Source organism: Staurois parvus, unplaced genomic scaffold, assembly GCF_062004578.1.
Source record: "Staurois parvus isolate SC_StPar_1 unplaced genomic scaffold, SC_StPar_1.0 ptg000040l, whole genome shotgun sequence".
NCBI lineage: Eukaryota > Metazoa > Chordata > Amphibia > Anura > Ranidae > Staurois > Staurois parvus.
The window spans coordinates 842-24,266 of NW_028317836.1; the positions used below are offsets into that span (position 1 = coordinate 842).

At 50.7% G+C, this 23,425-nt stretch overlaps 1 protein-coding gene across 1 annotated transcript in view; it reads left to right on the plus strand.

Moving 5' to 3' along the window:
* Positions 1-848: 848 nt before the first annotated feature.
* The window catches only part of LOC149470510 (uncharacterized), a 30,171-nt gene continuing 7,594 nt past the window's right edge, over positions 849-23,425 (plus strand). Inside the window, exon 1 of the mRNA XM_089662942.1 lies at positions 849-969. The gene's annotated coding sequence lies outside the window, so the exon portion shown is untranslated. The remainder of the gene's footprint in view (positions 970-23,425) is intronic.

Below are 23,425 nucleotides of genomic sequence, written 5' to 3' on the forward strand. Positions count from 1 at the left end.
CTTGGCTAGTATTGTAGATGAATCTGGGGGCGTCGGGGGCAATCTTCTTATGTTTATGGCCCTTTAGGGCAGATGTGATTTCTATGTATTTTATGGGAGATTTTCTCTGTATATTGGGAGTTTCCATCTTGTTGTATCATGAATGTAGTATGGAAGATGAGTCCTATGTACTAGGAATGGTCATTGGAAGGACAGAATAGGAGCCACATGATTGGCTGGCCAACCCCGTGACAGTATAGACTAGTGGGTGACATTGATTGAGATCTGCCCGCTGTGTGTATACAATCACCCGGCTAATGTCTAATATCAGGGGACAAAATGTGCCAGCATTCATATCAGACTAAGGGAAAATGGCCTCCGGAGGAGGGACAGGCGGGCTACAAAAAAATGGAGGCGAGAGATCTAATCCACTGCAATGTGATGTGTATAACTGTGCGAACATTGATATCAGACTAAGGGAAAATGGCCGCCGGAGGAGGGACAGGCGGGCTACAACAAAATGGAGGAGGGAGATCTAATCCACTGTAATGTGATAACTGTACGAACATTGTATTAGACTAAGGGAAAATGGCCGCCGGAGGAGGGACAGGCTGGCTACAAAAAAATGGAGGGAGATCTAATCCACTGTAATGTGATAACTGTGCATACATTGACAATAGAAGTTTACGAGCCGCCATCGTCTTTTGTTTTCAGTTTTTTTTTCTCTGTTGTTTTATGCTATTCAGCTATTTTTGGACCAGCACCATCTAGTGTCTGCTCTCCATGCTGCAGCCTCTGTATAAATCTGTCTGGAGTCACTTCCTGTCTGTGTCACTTCCTGTCCAGTGTCACTTCCTGTCCCGGGAACACTTTCCTCCTTTCAGCCATTTTAGATTGGCTTCCAGACGATCCTGTGATTGTCGGTCTCCATCCTGAACACACGGCCACCATAGGGCCAGCATGGGATCTTCTCCATGTCAGAGCACACGGGTAAGTCAGGTGGATCTCCTATTCCTGGTCCCGGCTCCTGTCCCTGCTATAGACAGATCAATATGCTGGTGTCTCTTGTTACTAAATGTAGATTGCCCCGCCCTGTGTCATTATACAAGGAGGGGGATTGTCCCGAGTGTATATTTGTTCAAATCAACTAGTCTACCTCCTGGTTTACTTCAGGACTGGTGTCTAGTCTTGTATGGTCGGCTGTGGTGTCTGTGGTCGGTGTTCGGACGGGGAAGTGGTAGTCTAACGGAAGTCCTCAAGCACAGTCTGGGTCGGTTCCGTTACGTTGGTGGCAAGGTTGTGCTTCCTGGCTGTGAACATGTCCAAACCACTACCGGGATTCAAGATCAGGAAAGTAGATGTCGGTCACCCCAGTGGAGATGTGGACCTGGCATCAGAGTTCCCGGGGTTGCTGCGGATCGTTCTTGCAGAATACCCCAGGACTGTGTCTGTGGATGAGTACCTGGAGCTCAGGCAGCGGATTCAGGTGGTGCTTTAGAGTGGAGCTCTCCAGGTTGCTGGTATGGACAAGGGCAAATGCTATCCAAGCACAGGGGAATGGGCCAGGGACCATAGGAAGTTACGGATGCCATTCCTGGGAGAGCGACCCCAGGAGCAATGGGTGACTGAATTGGACAGGATGGTCCAGCAGGAGATAGAGCTGGACAACCGATATCGGGCTCTGCAATGCAAAGCAGAAATATTTTGGAATGACAACAGAATTCTCTCTGAAGGGATAGGACTTTGGTGGTCCTGGATTGCTGTGGGAGAGCCTTACAAATCATTTTGTGTTTGGCAATGAAGGAGAACCTACCCTGGAGGACCTGCGACAATACAGAGAGGCTATGTTCGGTCTCACAGGGGTCTCAAAGCTTGAACCAGATCTGGAATACCTGCTGATGAAAGAACAGGATCTGGAAAGGGCATACAGGCAACTGCTAAAACATGTTCAGCAGCATGCCCAAGAATCGGCAGTGGAAATTCCAGAGATTGCTGTCCCCAAACCTGAAGTGCTCACTAAAGGGCAGAGCTCTGCTAGCCTCTGCCCAGCACTGGTAACATCTTCTGGGTTCCACGGACAGGAGATGGCAAATGCCTATTCCCAGATACCAGTTCCAGAGACTGGGGATTTGATTGACTTTTCTGCGGAGGAGGATCCAGTCATCGCACCTCCAGCAGAAGAGCTGTCATCAGGACATGGCGTGGTTGACCTCTGCCCACAACAATCAGCACCGCAGGAGCTACAGGAAGAGGATGCAATCGGTACCTCACAACTGCATGAGCTGATGTCCGTGGATGGGACTTCGGTCTCCACTGACACAACCCCAGAAAAGGGTCTGGCATTGGGACAGGAGGATGTCAGCCTTACTTTGCGAACACTGGGGGATGTCCATCAAGTCAAAGTGGATGAGAATACAGTCACCACCTGGATACCCCAGGGATGCTGGGCAGTCGGCCCAGATCTCCCACAGCATGATGGAGTCGGCCCAGCCACCCTGTCTTCTCTCCAGTGGCTGAGAGGACTTCAGGGAGAAGGACCAGTCCGTACTTCTCCCCAGTGGCGGGTATGTTCTACAAGAGAGGCAGAGGTTGGCTGAGTGAGTATTGTTATGTTTGGGACAATTTGTTTGGGGTACTGTGTGGGTGCTGGCATTGGGGGACTGGAAGTACAGACTAACTTCAGAGTCAACCTGTTTGGGGTCCCCTGCCAAAAGGGGAGATATGTGATGGGAGTCACTTTGGGTGGGGGGTCCATGGAACACAGCTTACTTTGGAGAGGTGGGGAGACCCCTGTCTAAGCTCTCCATATCCCTCTTATGTGTAAGTCATCCTGTGCCTGTTAGGGGTGCAGGGTGAGATGTCCTGATATTGTGTAGACATGTCTAGGGGGGGGTGGGAGGTTGTTCATTGTTTAATGCCATGTGGTTGCATCTCATTGTTCTATTGTTTGTCTGGCTTGGGAGCAAACTATTATGGGATGTATGTGTTTGTGTGTATTGGTTGGTGGGGGGGGTCTTCAGCGGCCCTCCCTCCTGATGGGACTGTCTGCTGGTGTGAAGTTTGAATACCTTTTGTGTCTCCTGTTAATAAATGTAGATTCAATACCGTATATATACTCCTCCTGCGCTCAATGGAGTCCCTCAAATACTAAGCGGCTAGCACTCAAACTGGTACCCAACAGTCAAAAGATCAATATCATGTGATAGGTTAGTGCAGCGCTACAAACATAAGAGCATAATAAAAAACATATAATAATAGACACAATATGAATGGCACACATCTCATAGTGCAATAAGGTGACCATGTGATGATAAAACAGAATAGATGTGAACATATGTGGCCCAAGCCCCACTCAGTAATGTGAGAAGTGAGTACTATATAGGGATGATAAGTGAGTACACAAAGTACATCACACGATATGATGGCGCTCAGCTGAAGACAGTTAGAACACAATGTAGGTGAGAACACAGTAAGCTTCAAGTGGAGTCACATCGCTGTATAAACGTTCATTAGGCTATAAGGTGGTGCTCAAGCTCAAAGCAGTAGAAAATGCAATAAAGGTGATCACACGATAAACGTCAAGTGATGGTGAGCGACTCTCCTCCTGTGGCTAAATTGCCCCCTCACCTCCACTCAGCAGCCCAAAGGGCCTGTACGGCTTTAAGATCACTCAGGATCTTGATCCAAAATTGCAGAAATCACCAGCAAGTCTCCCATGGACATCTCATGCGGTAAGGTAAGTAATCAGGGTACACTGGCTCCTGGTCTCAGCAGGATAAACCTCTCAACCGGGTGATAAAAGCACAGGAAGAATCTCTCAGAGCATATAAAGCCATACAATAGGTGCTTTTATTAAAAAAGTAAAGTTGTAAACTCACATGCTGTATAAGAAGCCACCATTCCATAGGGATGTATGGGTGTACTGCATGGGTTTCCTATTCACATTCAAGGTAGGCTAAGATGGCGGCCATACCGGAAGTACGTCACCGCGGACCGGATGCTGCGTCACCACGTATCTATGCGTTGCGTCATGTGACTTCGTCAGGATCGTGACGACCATCACTTGAAGTTTATCATGTGATCACCTTTATTGCATTTTCTTTGTGTACTCACTTATCATACCTATATAGTACTCACTTCTCACATTACTGAGTGGGGCTTGGGCCACATATGTTCACATCTATTCTGTTTTATCATCACATGGTCACCTTATTGCACTATGAGATGTGTGCCATTCATATTGTGTCTATTATTATATGTTTTTTATTATGCTCTTATGTTTGTAGCGCTACACTAACCTATCACATAATAAATGTAGATTGCCCCGCCCAGGGTCATTATGCAGGGAGGGGGGATTGTCCCCTGAGTGTATATATCTTGTATCTGTGTTCAAATCAACTAGTCTACCTCCTGGTTTACTTCAGGACTGGTGTCGTCTAGTCTTGTATGGTCGGCTGTGGTGTCTGTGGTCGGTGTTCGGACAGGGAAGTGGTATTCTAACAGAAGTACTCAAGCGCAGTCTGGGTCGGTTCCATTACAGCTGTGTATGGGGGAGGGGCAAGAAGCTAAGGAAGATATATATGGGGGATGGGTGAGAAGCTAGGGAAGGGTGAGAAGTTAGGGAGGGATGTGTATGGGGGAGGGGTGAGAAGCTCAGAAGGGGTGTATGGGGGAGGGGGTGAGAAGCTGGGAAGGTATATATATATATATGGGGGAGGGGTGAGAAGCTGGGAGGGATGTGTATGAGAGAGGTTTGAGAAGCTGGGGGGGATGTGTATAGGGGAGGGGTGAGAAGCTGGGGAGGGATGTGTATGGGGGAGGGGTGAGAAGCTGAGGAGGGATGTGTATGGGGGAGGGGTGAGAAGCTGAGGAGGGATGTGTATGGGGGAGGGGTGAGAAGCTGAGGAGGGATGTGTATGGGGGAGGGGCGAGAAGCTGAGGAGGGATGTGTATGGGGGAGGGGCGAGAAGCTGAGGAGGGATGTGTATGGGGGAGGGGTGAGAAGCTGAGGAGGTATGTGTATGGGGGAGGGGTGAGAAGCTGAGGAGGGTTGTGTATGGGGGAGGGGTGAGAAGCTGGGGAGGGATGTGTATGGGGGAGGGGTGAGAAGCTGGGGAGGGATGTGTATGGGGGAGGGGTGAGAATCTCCCTACATCTCCCCCTCATTGCTATCATCTCCCTGCTACTGCTCTCATCACCTCCCCACAATGCCTCTTCCACTCCTCCTTCTCATTTTCCTCTCCTCCGTTCCCAAAATCCATTCACTATATCCCTCTGCCCCTCCCAAACATTTGTATATTGTGTCCTCACTGCTTCCTTCGCCCCTCTACGGCACCCACCACCTCCTCCTATTACTCCACTCTCCCACTGACCCCAACACCTCCACTAGTAGTTTCTCACGCTCCTGCACATCCCGCTCCCATGCCACCTTTCTCACCCTTCTCCTCTTCCTAACCGTGGGGGACATCTCCCCGAATCCTGGCCCTCCACCACCTTCCTCACCCGCACAACACCCTCCCGCCTCCACGTCCTGCCCCAACCCCCACAACTTAGTATCTGTCCCCCTGCTCCCTAAAATCTCCCCCCCGTTTTCATGTGCACTCCTGAACGCCCGATCGGTGTGCAACAAGCTCACCGCCATCCACGACCTCTTTGTTTCCCGCTCCCTCAACCTCCTAGCGATCACAGAAACCTGGATCCAGCCCACTGACTCTACCTCCCCTGCTGCACTCTCCTACGGAGGTCTCACCTGGACCCACTCACCCAGGCCTAACGGTCATAAAGGTGGTGGGGTTGGTCTGCTCCAGTCACCGCAGAGCACCTTCCGGGTTCTCCCAAACCCCCCTCCCTATCCTTCTCCTCCTTCGAGGCCCACTGCGTCTGACTATTCTCCCCAACCCCCCTGAAGATTGCTGTGATATACCGGCCTCCTGGATCCATACCCCGCTTCCTGGATGACGTTTCCTCCTGGCTACCCTTCTTCCTCTCCTCTGAGCTACCCACCATCATCCTTGGGGATTTCAACATCCCTGTCAACCTCGACAACCCGGACACATCCCATCTCCTCCACTTAACCTCCTCCTTTGCACTTGCACAGTGCATACAATCCACCACCCACTCCAACGGTAATATCCTTGATCTCGTCTTCTCCAACCGCTGCGCTCCCCACAACCTCACTAACACCCCCTTCCCTCTCTCTGACCACAACCTGATCACCTTCCCTATCTCCTCATCCTCCAACGCCTACCCCTCCAAATGTCACACTACTACCAGCCGTAACCTCCGCAACCTTAACCCTGCCCCCCTCCACTCTGCAGCTGATCAACTCCACAACAGCATCCTCCCCCTGTCCTGCCCCGACTTGGCTATGACTGCCTACAACAACGCGCTGTCAACAGCCCTTGACTCACTAGCGCCTTTAACCACACGCAATGTCAGACCCCGACTGCTCCAGCCCTGGCAGACTGATCACACCAAAACCCTCAAACGACACAGTCGTGCCGTGGAGCGAATATGGCGCAAGACCAAATCCCAACAAGCCTTCACCCGCTACAAATCTGCCTTGCACACCTACACCTCCTCCCTCCATACTGCCAAACAAGCCTACTTCCTGACCCTCATCAAGGCCCTCACCTCCAATCCTTGCCGACTCTTCTCCACCTTCAACTCTCTACTCTCGCCACCCCCACCTCCACCCAGCACCTCACTCACTGCCCTTGAGATTGCCAATCACTTCAAAAACAAGATTGACACAATTCGCAAGGACATCGCCGCAACTCACACGCCTTCTCAACCCGTCCCCTCTCACACCGCTATCCCCTCATCACCCCTCTCCCTCGACATAACCCACAGGGACTTCGTCGCTGCTCAAAATCCCTCCAACCCCGTTCCCCCTCACTCAACTACCCCCTCATCACCCCTCTCCCACGGCCCCACCACTGCTCTGACCCCCACTTCCACCCCACCCTACATTCCTCATACTGAAGCCCCCCTAACACTCCGCACCTTTGACCTTATTACTAGAGATGAGCGAAGTATTCAAAAATTCGATTCGACTGATTCGGCGAATTCGTGGAAAAAATTTGATTCGAGTCGAATATATTCGCTGTGAATTTAACTTAAAAAAGGGTGTTTCTAGGCTTCAGAGAGACTTAATATTAGTGCAGAACACTGTACATTTAATTTAAATGCCCTTGGAGTCTGCTGGGAAAGAGAAATAATACTGTCAGTCAGTATGACATGCAGATGATTGCCGTCGATCTTAGAATCACCGCACACTTCACTCATTTGGCCAGTCACGGGGCCAAAACCAGTGTTTGGAGCCACAGTGTGGCGGTGGAGGCAGCAGCAATGGGAGGCCATACAGCACCCTATGACAAAATGGAAACCAGCAGGAGTGTGAGGAGACCTGAAAGTGGCACATGGCAGAGTGGGAGCAATGGGAGGCGGTACAGGGACCCATGTCACACTGTGGACCCAGCAGCAGCGTGACGAGGCGGTCCGGGGGCCCATGGCAGATTAGGGGCCTGGCCGCAGCAATGTGAGACCTGTAATCTGCTAGCATCCTATGACAAAATGGAACCCAGCAGGAGTGTGAGGAGACCTGAAAGTGGCACATGGCATGACACACTGTGGACCTGGCAGTAGCGTGAGGAGGCGGTACGGGGGCCCATGGCAGATTAGGGGCCTGGCCGCAACAATGTGAGGCACGTAATCTGCCAGCACCCTATGACAAAATGGAACACAGCAGCAGTGTGAGGAGACCTGAAAGTGGCACATGGCATGACACACTGCGGACCTGGCAGTAGCGTGAGGAGGCGGTACGGGGGCCCATGGCAGATTAGGGGCCTGGCCGCAGCTATGGGAGGCCCGTAATCTGCCAGCACCCTATGACAAAATGGAACACAGCAGCAGTGTGAGGAGACCTGAAAGTGGCACATGGCAGGGGCATGATTCATGGCGGATTTAGTCAGTTGTGTCAGGAACTGGTGGTTTGAAATCCAGACTAATCCATGCCTGATTCATTTTCACAAACGTGAGTCTCTCCACACTTTGGGTGGACAGTCGTGTCCTCCGCGGAGTTACAATACCTCCTGCCACACTAAACACGCGCTCCGATGCCACGCTACTGGCCGGGCATGACAGCCTTTCAAGGGCAATTTCAGCTAGTTGGGGCCAAAGGTCAAGTTTGGTTGCCCAGTAGTCAAGGGGATTGTCTACCTCGGTTGGCAGGGTGCTGTCCAAGTAGGCCCAAGCCTGTTGTTTGAGCTCCTGCTCCAGGTCCACCTGATGCTGCTGCTGCTGCTGCTGCTGCTGCGGCTTGTTAGTAGTTTCCTCACTGCGCTGGTGAAGAAAGCTACTCATCATCGACTGCAGACTGAGGCAGCCGCTGCTGGTGGAGCTGCCACTGCTCCTACCACCCCACCCCTCCCCTGCTGCCATGGCAGCGGAACGCGAGCGCACAGGGCCCACAGTGTCTGAGGATGGACGTTGGCGCAGAAAGGCAGAGACCAACTGACTACATAGGTGGTTTTTATAGTACGTAATTTTGGCCTCCCTCTCAGCAGGTGTGAAAAAGGCCACCATTTTGGAACGGTAGCGAGGGTCCAACAAGGTGGACAGCCAAAAGTCATCCCTCTGTCTGATGGTTATTATTCGGCTGACCAGCCATTGTTAACAGCATTTGTTCCAGGACGTGCAACAGAGGAATGACGTCGTTCATCCCATAGTCCTGCCGACTCACGAATAGCGTGGCCTCCTCAAAGGGCCTGAGCAAGCGGCAGGTGTCACGCATGAGCTGCCAATGGCTGACATCGAAGTTACACAGGGGAGTACCTTTATCCGCTTGTAACATCAGGAAATCGGTGATGGCCTTTCACTGCTCGTAAAGGCGGTCTAACATGTGTAGGGTTGAATTCCACCTTGTTGCAACGTCGCAGATCAGGCGATGCTGTGGAATTCCGTTCTGCCGCTGCAGCTCAAGGAGGGTGTGCTTTGCGGTGTAGGGATGGCTGAAATGCATGCAAAGTTTACGTGACATTTTAAGGATGTCTTGCAGTGGGATGGTGGATTTTAGGAACCGCTTGACAACCAGATTGAACACGTGAGCCATGCATGGCGCATGGCACAACCTTCCTTGACGCAGAGCAGACACCATGTTCTTTCCGTTGTCGGTCAACATGGTTCCGATTTTCAGTTTGCGCGGAGACAGCCATCTGTCGATTTCTCTGTTCATTACACTCAGAAGTTCCTCCCCTGTGTGACTACGTTCGCCAAGGCATACCAGGTGCAGCACAGCGTGACACCAATGCGCCCTGCACATGTGATATGCCGGTCGGGTAATGGGACTTGGCACGGGGGTGGCGGCTGAGGACACGGCGGAAGAAGAGGTGGTAGAGGCGGACATCTTTGCCGGACCAAGGACGTGCAAACGTGGAGGCAAAAGCGTCGTGACCTGTCCAAGTTGCTGGTGCGGCTGTGCCGGCACCACGTTCACCCAGTGGGCCGTAAATGACATGTACTGTCCCTGACCGTAGTTACAGCTCCACACGTCGGCGCTGCCGTGCACTTTGGCAGAGACCGACATGCTCAAAGACTGGCCCACCATCTCTTCTACATGTGAATGCAGGGCTGGCACTGCCTTTTTGGCGAAGAAATGCCGGCTTGGCACTCTCCACCGCGGCGCGGCACAAGCCATCATTTCTCGGAAAGGTGCTGAGTCCACCAGTTGGAAAGGGAGGGACTGCAGCACCAGCAACTTGGACAGGAGGACGTTCAGCTTTTGCACCGTCGGGTGCGTGCTCGCAAACTGTTGTCTCTTGGAAACGGATTCCAAGAAAGACTGCTGACGGAATCCGTGAAGAGGAGTAGCAGGAGAAGGAGCATCTGAACGAGCGGAAGATGCCAACGAGCGACAACTCCCCTCAGCAGAGGTGTTGGAGCCTTGACTGGCTGATAGAGGGCGATTGACGTCGGGTGACGGAGCAAGTAACGGAGCGGGTGATGGAGCGGGGGCTGGGTCAGGCAGAACCGCCGTATGTTTATCACGGTTTTCCCAGGCCACCAAATGGCGACGCTGCATATGCTGACGCAACGCTGTAGTCCCAACATGGGCCCCCTGGCCACGCTTGCATTTCTGGCCACATAGTCGACATACGGCTACGTTTACTTCCTCGGGCGGCTTGACGAAAAATTGCCACACCGCCGAGTAGGAAACTTTGCCCCCGCTACTCCTCACTGGCTGACTGCTACTTCCTCCGTGCGCACCGGCACCACTACTGGCCGTGGTGGTAGGCTGCAGTGGAGCTGGTGCTCTACTCCGTGGCCGTTTGGCTCCACTGACACTGCTGCGACCCTGCTGCCTCCTGGGCAACCCACCGACTGTTTCGCTCGCTGCCAAGCTGGCACCCTCTTCTCCTGATGATGCGGAAGAAATTGCCTGATGACGACGAGGCTGCCAAGTGCGATCAACCTCCTCATCAGCAAGTAGGGTCTCCACCTCACTACTAGCCCCCTCGGCTGCGTCTGGGTCAGGAGACAGACCTGTCTCTAGACCGGCTACCGAGCCACTCTCCTCGCCAGTACTTGTTCGCCTGGCTGCTGAAAAGGCCAATGTCTCCCCCCGTTCCTGACCGCCCTCTGTTAGCTCTTCCTCACTGTACAGTGGGGCTGAGCCCACAGCATGCGATACTTCGCTTGGTGAGGGAACAGCAAAGGACAGGGGCAGGTAGAGGACACGTGATTTCAGTGGGCTTGCTCCCGGGCCATGCCAACTAACGGTTGTGTCTGACGTACACACCGACCGTTGGCTGTAGGTGTCAGAGGTGACCTGGGAAGAGGAAGACGACCGAGCCAACCAATCGATGACGGCAGGGTTGTCGGTGGAGACACGACCGCTGGATGACACCGGGAGCACTGGCCTCTGGCTGCGACTAGTGCTGCCTCGACCCCTTCCTCTGCTGCCACGTCTGCTCGCTCCTAAAACATTGCCTCCTCTGCCACTCCTCTGCATGTTGTCTGACATACTCTTTAATTCAATGATTCTGTGTCCCTGAGTAACAATTCTGTGTCCCTGAGTAACAATTCTGTGTCCCTGAGTAACAATTCTGTGTCCCTGAGTAACAATTCTGTGTCCCTGAGTAACAATTCTGTGTCCCTGAGTAACAATTCTGTGTCCCTGAGTAACAATTCTGTGTCTGTCCCTCAGTAACAATTCTGTGTCCCTCAGTAACAATTCTGTGTCCCTCAGTAACAATTCTGTGTCCCTCAGTAACAATTCTGTGTCCGAGTAACGTTTCTGTGGCCATAAGTAACGGTTCTGTGGCCCTCAGTAACAATTCTGTGTCCCTCAGTAACAATTCTGTGTCTGTCCCTGAGTAACAATTCTGTGTCCCTCAGTAACAATTCTGTGTCCCTCAGTAACAATTCTGTGTCTGAGTAACGTTTCTGTGGCCCTAATTAACGGTTCTGTGGCCCTCAGTAACAAATCTGTGTCCCTGAGTAACGTTTCTGTGGCCCTAAGTAACGGTTCTGTGGCCCTCAGTAACAATTCTGTGGCCCTCAGTAACAATTCTGTGGCCCTCAGTAACAATTCTGTGGCCCTCAGTAACAATTCTGTGTCTGTCCCTGAGTAACAATTCTGTGGCCCTAAGTAACGGTTCTGTGGCCCTCAGTAACGATTCTGTGTCCCTGAGTAACGTTTCTGTGGCCCTAAGTAACGGTTCTGTGGCCCTCAGTAACAATTCTGTGGCCCTCAGTAACAATTCTGTGTCTGTCCCTGAGTAACAATTCTGTGGCCCTCAGTAACGATTCTCTGTCCCTAAGTAACGTTTCTGTGGCCCTAACTCTGTCCCTAATACAGAGCGGTCTGCCTCTGTTGAATGACTGGAGGCAAATGCAGAATTCTAAAATGGCCGCCATTTATAGCTCGACCATTACACAGTGCTGGCTGGCTGGCTGCTGATTGGCTAATGCGATCACATGTCATTAATGAATGCATTATGGGTCTGCGCGCCTTCCCAGACATCCCCGCTCCGTCGCCGCACATGTCGCCGCCATTTTAGGAAAAATTTCGATTCGCGCGTCCGAATATTCGAAACGAATTCCACTTCGCCTACTTCGATTCGCTCATCTCTAGTTATTACCATCGAGGAAGCCTCCAAGATCCTCTCTGATGCCCGCTTCACCACCTGCCCCCTCGACCCTATCCCCTCACAACTCCTATGACTTCCCTCCCCCTCCATCCGACGCTCCCTCACCCACATCTTTAATATCTCCCTCTCCTCCGGCACTTTCCCCTCCCCTCTGAAACATGCACACATCACCCCCCTACTTTAAAAGCCCTCACTGGACCCCAATGACCCGAACAACCTCAGACCCATCTCCCTGCTCCCATTTACATCTAAACTCCTTGAGCATTTTAGTCTACACCCGCCTATGCTCTCACCTCAATGACAACAACCTCCTCGATCCCCTACAGTCCGGCTTCCGTCCTCTACACTCCCCCGAAACCGCCTTACTGAAACTCTCCAACGACCTGCTAACCGCCAAAGCTAATGGCCACTATTCAGTCCTCCTACTCCTTGACCTCTCTGCGGCCTTTGACACAGTCGACCTCCCCCTCCTCCTCAAAAAACTACACTCCCTCAGCCTCAGAGATTCTGCTCTCTCCTGGCTCTCATCATACCTGTCACAACGCTCTTTCAGCGTTCCCTATAATGCTACCACCTCCCCCTCACTCCCCCTCTCTGTTGGGGTCCCTCAAGGCTCTGTCCTCAGGCTCCTTCTCTTCTCCATCTACACCTCCTCCCTTGGCCAACTCATACACTCTCACGGCTTCAACTACCACCTCTATGCCGACGACACACAAATCTATCTCTCAACCCCCCCACCTCACCCCCTCGGTCTCCGCCTGAATCACAAGCCTACTGAGCGACATATCAGACTGGATGTCGCTCCACTTCCTTAAACTGAACCTCTCCAAAACCAAGTTTTTTGTCTTCCCCCCAGCCCGGACACCACCCCCCATTGACTTCTCCATCACATCCAACAACGCCACCATCAAACCCGCCCCGCAGGCCAGAGTACTTGGTGTCATTCTGGACTCCAACCTATCCTTCCAGCCCCAAGTCCAATCTTTAACAAACTCGTGCAGACTCCACCTCCGCAACATGCAGACTCCGCCTCCGCAACATCGCCAAAATACACCCGTTCCTAACCCCAGAAACCACTAAACAGATCATCCACTCCCTCATCATATCACGACTCAACTACTGCAACTCCCTCCTCACTGGCCTGCCTCACCACAGGCTATCCCCTCTTCAGTCGATCCTGAATACGGCTGCCAGACTCATTCACCTTTCCAACCGCTCTGTCTCCACCACCCCCCTCTGCCAATCCCTCCACTGGCCTCCACCCCCCCTCTGCCAATCTCTCCACTGGCCTCCACTCAGTGTCCGCCACCCCCCTCTGCCAATCCTTCCACTGGCTTCCGATTGCACAACGGATCAAATTCAAAATCCTAACACTGACGTACAAAGCTGTCCACCATACTGCCCCGAACTACATCACTGACCTAATATCCAAGTACCGCCCATCACGCACACTCCGCTCCTCACAAGACCTCCTTCTCTCTAGTTCCCTGGTCTCCTCCTCCCATGCCCGCCTCCAGGACTTCTCCAGGGTGTCACCCATCCTCTGGAACTCCCTGCCGCAACCCATCAGATTATCACCTACTCTCCTCTCCTTTAAGCGCACCCTGAAAAACCATCTCTTCAGGGAAGCCTACCCCACCCCCTGCTAACTTGCCGACCTCCTCCACTCTTCCTACCACTCCATCCCCCACAGCTATCTCCTCCTGTGCCACCATCCCCTCCCCCTCCTAGATTGTAAGCTCGAAAGAGCAGGGCCCTTGATCCCCTCATGTTTTGCATTGTATTGGTATTGTTCTGTCACATGTTCTGTCCCCCTTTCTAAAGTACAGCGCTGAGCGAACCATTGGCGTTTTATAAATACTGTATAATAATAATAATCTGGGGAGGGATGTGTATGGGGGAGGGGTGAGAAGCTGAGGAGGGATGTGTATGGGGAAGGGGTGAGAAGCAGGGGAGGGGTGTGTATGGGGGAGAGGTGAGAAGCTGAGGAGGGATGCACATGGAGGAGGGGCGAGAAGCTCGGGAAGGATGTGTATGGGGGAGGGGTGAGAAGCTGAGGAGGGATGTGTATGGGGGAGGGGCGAGAAGCTGAGAAGGGATGTGTATGGGGGAGGGGCGAGAAGCTGGGGAGGGATGTGTATGGGGGAGGGGTGAGAAGCTGAGGAGGGATGTGTATGGGGGAGGGGCGAGAAGCTGAAGAGGGATGTGTATGGGGGAGGGGCGAGAAGCTGGGGAGGGATGTGTATGGGGGAGGGGTGAGAAGCTGAGGAGGGATGTGTATGGGGGAGGGGCGAGAAGCTGAGGAGGGATGTGTATGGGGGAGGGGCGAGAAGCTGAGGAGGGATGTGTATGGGGGAGGGATGTGTATGGGGGAGGGGTGAGAAGCTGGGGAGGGATGTGTATGGGGGAGGGGTGAGAAGCTGGGGAGGGATGTGTATGGGGGAGGTGTGAGAAGCTGAGGAGGGATGTGTATGGGGGAGGGGTGAGAAGCTGAGGAGGGATGTGTATGGGGGAGGGGTGAGAAGCTGAGGAGGGATGTGTATGGGGGAGGGGTGAGAAGCTGGGGAGGGATGTGTATGGGGGAGGGGCGAGAAGCTTAGGAGGGATGTGTATGGGGGAGGGGCGAGAAGCTGGGGAGGGATGTGTATGGGGGAGGGGCGAGAAGCTGAGGAGGGATGTGTATGGGGGAGGGGTGAGAAGCTGAGGAGGGATGTGTATGGTATCTATACTCCCACTGTGAGAGTACCAGAAATGATACTATAGAGTATATAACATGTTTCAGTCCCTACATTCACTCCCCCTTGATACTATAGCACTGTTATCTCTTGCTGAAGTTAAAGTAGAGCTCCACCCAAAAGGGGAAGTGCTGCTTTAACTAGTTGATGACCGCAGGTAGCCAAATGACGTCTGCACTGTGGCTGGCCAGTCCTGGTAGGCCGTCCTATGATGTCCTCCCAGAACGCGCTCTCCTGCGTGCCCCCCGTGATCTCCGTGATTGCCGTGTCCTATGACACGCTGGTCATCAGGAAATGCAATTGCCGGGTCTTGACTGCACTTTCCTCACCCTGTCAGAGCATGAGGAAAGTACTGCTGGCAGTTGTCAGAGGAGGGATCGGCATCGATCATTGATGATCAGTGCCTTGAGGATCGGTGCCCAGCAGAGCCACCTACCAGTGCCGCCCACAAGTGCCCAGCAGTGTCACCCACCTTTGCCCAGCAGTGCCGCCAGTCAGTGCCCAGCAGTGCTGCCTATGAGTGCCGACTATCAGTACCCATCATCAGTGCTGCCTATCAGTGCCAGCTCATCAGTGTCACCTATCAGTGCCGCCTATCAGTGCAGCCTCATCAACGCACATCAGTGAAGTAGAACAATTACCTGTTTGCTAAATTTTATAATAGAAACAAACTTTTTTTTTTCAAATGTTTTGAAAAATGTATTAATGAATCTTAATGTATGAAGATATTATTTGTAGTGTACAAATTACAACCTGTATGTTACCTCTAAGGGTTGTACCCCTTCTGACTTACTGTTTGTCAAGACTCTAGAAGTAGCTCTATAGGTCCACAGTTTGGGGTTCCCCAGGGTGCGGGATCTAAGCTCCAGTCTGCTTGGTCACCAGAGCCCCTGATGGTGGGTATGGACTTGGAGCACGCTGAGACCAGGTCGTGGCCCCCAGGTATGTCCAGGAGACCGCTAGTGTCACATACTTTAGTAGTGAGCCTGACGTGAAGAGGCAGAGCAGACCAGAGCAGGATGCGGATGGATCCGTGCGGCAGGTAGCGGAGTCAGGCGGGCCGGGTTTTGTATCCAAGAAGGCAGAGAAGACCAGAGAAGTAGGCAGAAGGATAGTCGGGTCACAGGCCAGGTTCAGCAACAGGAGGTCAGAATGACCAGGAGCAGCCAGAAGAATATTCAGAGACAAGCCAGGGGTCAGGGCAGGAGAAGGTCAATGGTAGTCAGGAGCAGGCTAGGTTCGGCAACAGGAAACAACTCAGAGTCAGGAATCACAGCCAAAGGAATAAGACCATACGGCAATTTGGATCCTGCAGTGGCCAGTTTAAATAGCCTGCCCAGCGCCGAAAGGCGTGCCTGGGTCCTAGTGCCTGCCCAGCGACGTCATTGGTGACAGGTGCGCCTGGGTCTTAGTGCCCGCCTGCCTGTATGTCTTATCGGGATGCTGCGCATGCACATATTCGTGCGATCTTCCCTGACATTGCCCCCCCCTTATGGGCAGCCTCTGGATTCCCTATTGGCTCCTCTTTTGCGGGTGACTGCGAAAAAATTCCTGAACTAGGTCTGTGGCATGAACATTCTGAGCTGGTTCCCATGAGTTTTCCTCCGGACCATACCCCTTCCACTTAATAAGGTACTGTGTCTGACCCCTCCTTTTCCTACAGTCCACAACAGCCTTGACCTCAAATTCCTCTTCCCTGTCCACGTCTATGGACTCGGCGCGCCTTGACCTATGACTAGGAAATGGATCGGGTATGGCAGGTTTCAACAGTGACACGTGGAAAACTGGGTGTACTCTAATGGACTCCGGAAGTGCCAATTCATATGTGACTTTAATTCTGTGTCTTATCAAGAATGGGCCCACAAACCTTGGTGCCAACTTCCTCGAAGGGCACGCCATCTTCAGATTAGTTGTAGCCAGCCAGACCTGGTCTCCCAGATGCAGAATCAGTTCTTCCCTTCTCTTTCTGTCGAAGACCCTCTTGTTGTCTTCCTGGGCTTTTGCGACCGCCTCTTGTAACAATTTTATTGTTAGAGACAAAGAAATTTAGTATATTCTGAGCAGCAGGAACGGAAGTTTCTGGGACCAGGTCAGGTAAAAAATTAGGGTGGAACCCATAGTTAGCAAAAAATGGTGACTGTTTAGTGGCAGAATGGCTAACATTGTTATATGCGAACTCTGCCAGAGGTAAGATTGCCACCCAGTAGTCTTGGAGGAAGGATGTGTAACATCTGATGTATTGTTCCAGGGTCTGATTGGTTCGTTCGGTTTGCCCGTTTGTTTGTTTGTGGGTGGTAGGCAGAGGAAAAGGATAACTTGATTTCCAGGGTTTCGCATAGCGCTTTCCAAAATCTCGAAGTAAATTGTACCCTTCGGTCCGAGACAATGTTCACTGGAACTCCATGGAGTCTTACGATTTCTTTAATGAAAATCCGAGCAGTCTCAGAAGCAGAGGGTGTATTCCTTAGTGGCAAAAATTGGGCCATTTTTGATAACCGGTCCACAACCACAAAAATAGCAGTATGTCCTTGGGAAGGCGGAAGTTCCACTATAAAGTCCATGGATATCATTTTCCAAGGCCTATCAGGCACTGGTAGAGGTTTAAGTAAACCCCAGGCCTTGTTTCGAGTGGTCTTGTTCCGATTGCAGATGTTTTGCAATCCTTAGCCATATTCGGCCACCAGAACGAGCGTTGGGCCAATTCCAATGTCTTGGAAACCCCGAAGTGACCTGCTTAACGGGTGATCATGGCAGTAACCCAGAACAAAAATTTGTGCCTCTTCGGGTACCAAAATTTGCTCCCCTTTCCATAAAAGCCCTTCCCTGTTTGGACAGTGATTCCAGGTGGACTAGAGGCTCCTACTGAGGCCTGCTGCAATTGAGACAGAAGTTCAGACTTTAATAGCAAGAAATTCCCTGCTGGTAGAATGGTGTCCGGTTTTGGAGATTCTTTTGTATCCTCGAACATACGTGAAAGCGCATCTAGTTTAGTGTTTTTGGATCCTGGCCTGTAGGTGATGTGAATAATGAATCTGGAGAAAAAACAGTTCTCATCTAGCCTGGCGTGGTTTGTGACGTTTAGCAGTCCTTAAATATTCTAAATTCTTGTGATCGCTATATATCAGAATTGGATGTATGGCCCCTTCCAGCAGGTATCTCCATTCCTCCAGTGCTGTCTTTATTGCCAAGATTTCTCGGTCCCCAATGTCGTAGTTCCTTTCAGCTGAGGTAAGTTTCCTAGAGAAGAAGGCTACTGGATGCATTAGTTCCTTCAGGCCTTTCCTTCATGAAAGAACTGCCCCTACTGCGTTTTAGGATGCATCTACTTCCAAGGTGTAAGGAAGAGAGGAGTCTGCATGGCTTAAGATGGGGGCTGCTGTGAATAATTTCTTCACTGTCTCAAAAGCCGTTTGCGCCTCTGGGGTCCAATGGAAGTGGACTCCTAACTTGGTGAGGTGAGTGATAGGTGAAATGAGGCCTGAAAAGTTCTTAATGAAATTTGCAAATCTGATGAACCATTGAATTCCTTTTTTGTCTGAGGGTACCGGCCATTCAAAAATTGCTGTGATCTTTTGGGGATCCATTGCAATTCCGGCAGTAGAGATGATCAGGCCCAGGAATGGAATGCTCTGTTGCTCAAAGTTGCATTTCTCTGCCTTAGCATATAGTCCATGCTGGCGAAGCCGTCCCAGAACGCATCTCACATGGTCTCGGTGTACCTCCAGAGATGTGGAGAAAATCAGAATGTCATCCAGGTAGATGTAATATATAAATGATGTAGCGCTGTAATAACTCATGAGTATGGTTATAAACATATCACTCTACTGACATCCAAAAGATAGCAATTGTGACATATATAAGTGATGTGTGCAATATAGAATACACTTATAAATATCCAAGTGATCATAAACAAGTGATCATATTATCATTGTCACACAGTGCTTCCCTATACAGGGTTATGCATCATCAGATAAGTGACTTATATAAACAATGGTGATAAAAAGTCCACTATATTCGGTGTCAAGTTGTGTCTCAAAAATCCACACAATGCAATGATCACACCATGTGCTGCTGTGCCAGTGCAGGTAGTGAGAAGTACTCCTATATGGCAGGCGTGCCCGCTCACTTTCCCCCTGCGACCCACAGGGGCCAAATAAGCCTCTTGGATCACCCTGGATCCTACACAATTCCTCCAGGCCAGAAATGACTCCACCACCTTCTATACTCTCTCCTCCTCCTTCCTCTATTCCTCTTTAGTCAGGCAATGGTAGGATGCTCATAAGTATGATGTTTGGGAATCCTGTGATTCACCAACCGTAGAGAAGTGCAACCATATATAAGTGTATTCTATATTGCACGCAGCACTTATATATGTCACAATTGCTATCTTTTGGATGTCAGTAGAGTGATATGTTTATAACCATACTCATGAGTTATTACAGCGCTACATCATTTATATATTAGATTTATTAGTTCTATCTTAAGGTGAGATTTGGATGTGAGCGGCTGTTCCTTTTACTCATCCTAGGAGACATAGAAGCGCAGGAGGATTTACATATATCATCCAGGTAGATGACAACAAAAACATCCAGGTAATCTCTGAAAATGTCATTAATGAAATGTTGGAAAGTAGCAGGCGCGTTGCATAACCCAAATGGCATGACCAGGTATTCAAAGTGGCCGAAACAGGTGCGGAAGGCCGTTTTCCATTCGTCCCTTTCCCGTATGTGGACCAGGTTTTATGTCCCTCTCAAATCCAACTTGGTGAAGATAGTGGCAGTCTTGAGTCTTTGGAATAGTTCAGGAACCAAGGGAAGGGGATACCGGTTCTTAACGGTAATCTTATTTAGTTTCTGATAATCCACGCAGGGCAGCAAGGACTTGTCCTTTTTTTCTACGAAGAATATTCCAGCTCCAGCTGGTGAAGTGGAGGGCCAAATGAACCCTTTCTGAAGATTCTCCTCGATATATTCCTTTAGAACTCCTAGTTCCCGTTCAGATAAGGAGAAGATCCGCCCAATGGAGATTTCAGACCCGGGAAGCAAATCGATCGGACAGTCAAAGGATCGATAAGGAGGAAGTGCATCTGCTCCCCGTTTACTGAATACGTCAAGATAGTCATGGTAAGCTGGAGGAATTGTTTGAGAGAGTTCCGTATCAGAGTCCATGCACAGTAGGGTAGGTGGACCTGAGGATACCTTGGGCAAACAATGTTCCTGGCAGTAAGAAGAGGGAAATTGGATCGAGCCCGACTTCCAGTTAATTTGAGGTTCGTGTGCCCCGTAGTCAAGGAAGGCCCAGTATGAGAGGAAACAGTGTGGCGGTGATAGCATCTAGAAGTAAAAATTCCTGATGATGGTTGGTTACTGTAGTATGGATTGGTGGGGTCTCTTTGTCTACCAGTCCGGATTTAATACGGCTTCCATCAGCAAGAAAAATGTTTAACCCGTGTTCTTTTGGCAGTAATGGGATATGTTGTTGGGCAGCAAAGTTTAAATCTATGAAGCAGCTGCAGGCCCCCGAGTCAATAATTGACGTCACCTACACAGTTCTTCCGGGATGCTGGAAGGAAATGGGAACAGCCAGGTGAGTTGAACTATTTGAACATGATGGAGGAGCAGCTGAAGAAACAAAGATGCACTTACGCATTTTAGCTGAGCAGGAATGCACATAATGGCCTGGTTCTCCACAGTATAAACAGAGGTTGTGGACCCGACATCTTTGGCATTCCTCGGTAGTTAGTGAAGGATGTATTAGCCCGAGTTGCATAGGTTCCGGGGCATCCGTATCCTCAGAATCCCGGGTTCTAGCAGGGGGATTGTGCTGGGCTGGAAACTTGGGTAGCACCCAGGTAGGCCTCAGAGCTTGGTTGGATCTTTCCAACCTGCGTTCATGTAGCCAACGGTCAATCTGGATGGCTAACGCAATCAGATCTTCCAAGGAACCAGGTATGCCTACCTGAGCTAGCTCGTCCTTGAGGGGTTCGGCCAGGCCCAGGTGGAACTGATGTCGTAGGGCTGCATCGTTCCAGTTTGTGTCACCACTCCATCGTCTAAAGTCTGAGACATAGTCCTCTGCTGCTTGGCAACCCTGTTGAAGCGCATGTAGTGCTGCTTCAGCTGTAGTTGTCCGCTGTGGATCGTCGTATAGCTGGGCCATGGCATTGAAGAATGTAGTCATGGTGTTTAGGTGTGGATGGTGACTCTTAAGCAGGCGGTGGGCCCAACCCTGAGGTTCTCCCTGCAGCAAGGAGATGATGAACCCCACCTTAACAGTCTCTGTGGAGAAAGTTTGTGCTTGCAGGTCAAAATACAGCTGACATGCGTTTCTGAATGCCCTGAATTTACTTTGATCCCCATTAAATCGTTCTGGAGTAGGCACACAAGGTTAAGGTGAAGGTAACTGGACCACCGTACTAGTACGGGTTTCTGAGGAATCACTGGCCGAGGGAGAAGTAGCCGGATCTGTTGGTACAGAAGCGGGTGTAGCCAAGGTTTGGATACGTTCTTCCAAATGTGCATATCCATCCTGTAAGATCTTAACAGCCTGGGTAAGTGCGGTCAAATGATGACATATATCATCCAGGGGAGAAGGTCCTCTTCCAGGCTCAGACATGGCCATATGGTACTGTCACGACTCTAGCGGTAGCTCTATAGGTCCACAGTTTGGGGTTCCCTAGGGTGCGGGGTCTAAGCCCCAGTCTGCTTGTTCACCAGATCCCCTGATGGTGGGGATGGACTTGGAGCAGGCTGAGACCAGGTTGTGGCCCCAAGGTATGCCCAGCTGCGGTAGAGGAGACTTCTAGTGTCACGTAATTTAGTAGTGAGCCTGATGTGAAAAGGCAGAGCAGATCAGAGCAGGATGCAGATGGATCCATGTGGCAGGTAGCGGAGTCAGGCGGGCCGGGTTTGGTGTCTGAAAAGGCGGAGCAGACCAGAGCAGCAGGCAGAAGCATAGTCGGGTTACAGGCCAGGTTCAGCAACAGGAGGTCAGAATGACCAGGAGCAGGCAGAAGAATATCCAGAGACAAGCCAGGGGTCAGGGCAGGAGAAGGTCAATGGTAGTCAGGAGCAGGCTAGGTTCGGCAACAGGAAACAACTCAGAGTCAGGAATCACAGGCAAAGGAATAAGACCATACGGCAATTTGGATCCTGCAGTGGCCCGTTTAAATAGCCCACCCGGCACCGATAGGCACGCCTGGGTCCTAGTGCCTGCCCACCGCCGTCATTGGTGACAGATGTGCCTGGGTCTAGTGCCCGCCTTCCTGTATTCCTTGTCAGGATCCTGCGCATGCGCAGATTTATGCACCGCGGCAATCTTCCCTGACACTGTTGTTGAGTCCTGCAATCACATTATCAGCTCCTTGTAAAACTATTATCTCTTTCCAATAAAATCTATGAACAAGAGAAGATATGGACCCCACAATTCCTCTATATACTCCACAATTCTCCCATGTGGACACCTCGTAAGTGGTTCTCCAGTATAGACTCCCAGTTTGGGGAACTCATTTAGAAGAAGCCGTCAGCTAGAATCAAACTCACTACTATACAGTATGGTGAAGACCAAGGAGGCCTAGCAATACCAAATGCTAGACTTTATATTATAGCTGCCCAACTTCAACATCTTACCAGGTGGGACTTAGTAGACACATCAGATCCCATCCATCGATTGCTACTTCCATCAGATACAGATTTCACATCACTCTCACACTTGTTAATGGGCTTCAGATGGCACCAGTGGGAAAGGCATGATCTCTCATCTATTTATTCCCGTCTTTTGACTCTTACCGAAGACTTATAGAAAGAAATGGAAAACAGTCAGAGGAAATAAGAGAAAGTGGTGGGAGATGATTTTGACCTCCATACCTCTCATCTCTCTATCCTCTTCACAGAAACTCAGTCATTTCTTTTGCATAGAGCTTTCAGGACTCCAGCTCAATTGTTCAGCTAGGACAGGAGGGATTTCCCCTTTGACCCCACTTGTAGCGGTGATGTCGGGGATTTGATACGTGTTTTGGAGATATTCAAAAAGTGGAACGATATGACCAGTGTTATAATGTTGATATTCAATATTCCTCAGGTGTGCCTCTTGGTGTCAATAGAGGAGGAATTATTTACACCTCCTCCTATTACAAGTCATATAGCAATAGTGAGGCTTCTGTTTATTTACCATAAAAATATCCCAATCTTGGCTATCATCTCAAACTCCCAGCAGACAACAGTGGATTGAGCAGGTGATCTCCACATTAACATGTGAAAAACAAACTTACCAACATTGTAATTCCCCCAGGAGATGTATGTCTGGCAGAACTGGCTGGATACTCCTTGTTCTCTCCTAGTTAGTTCTTCATAGGATTTTAAAATCTTATCTCTTTTAGCCCCATAGAAGGAGAACGGCCAGTTGTATCCTACTGAATGGTGACTACATTGGAGACCCATACTTGGGGTATGATCCTGTAGACATGGGCCTCATTGATCGGTGTCAGCTATCTATGTATGTACTGGGGGGAGTTACTTGCCGTGTACAGCTGAATTGTTCTAGGTTGTTTGTTCTTTTCTC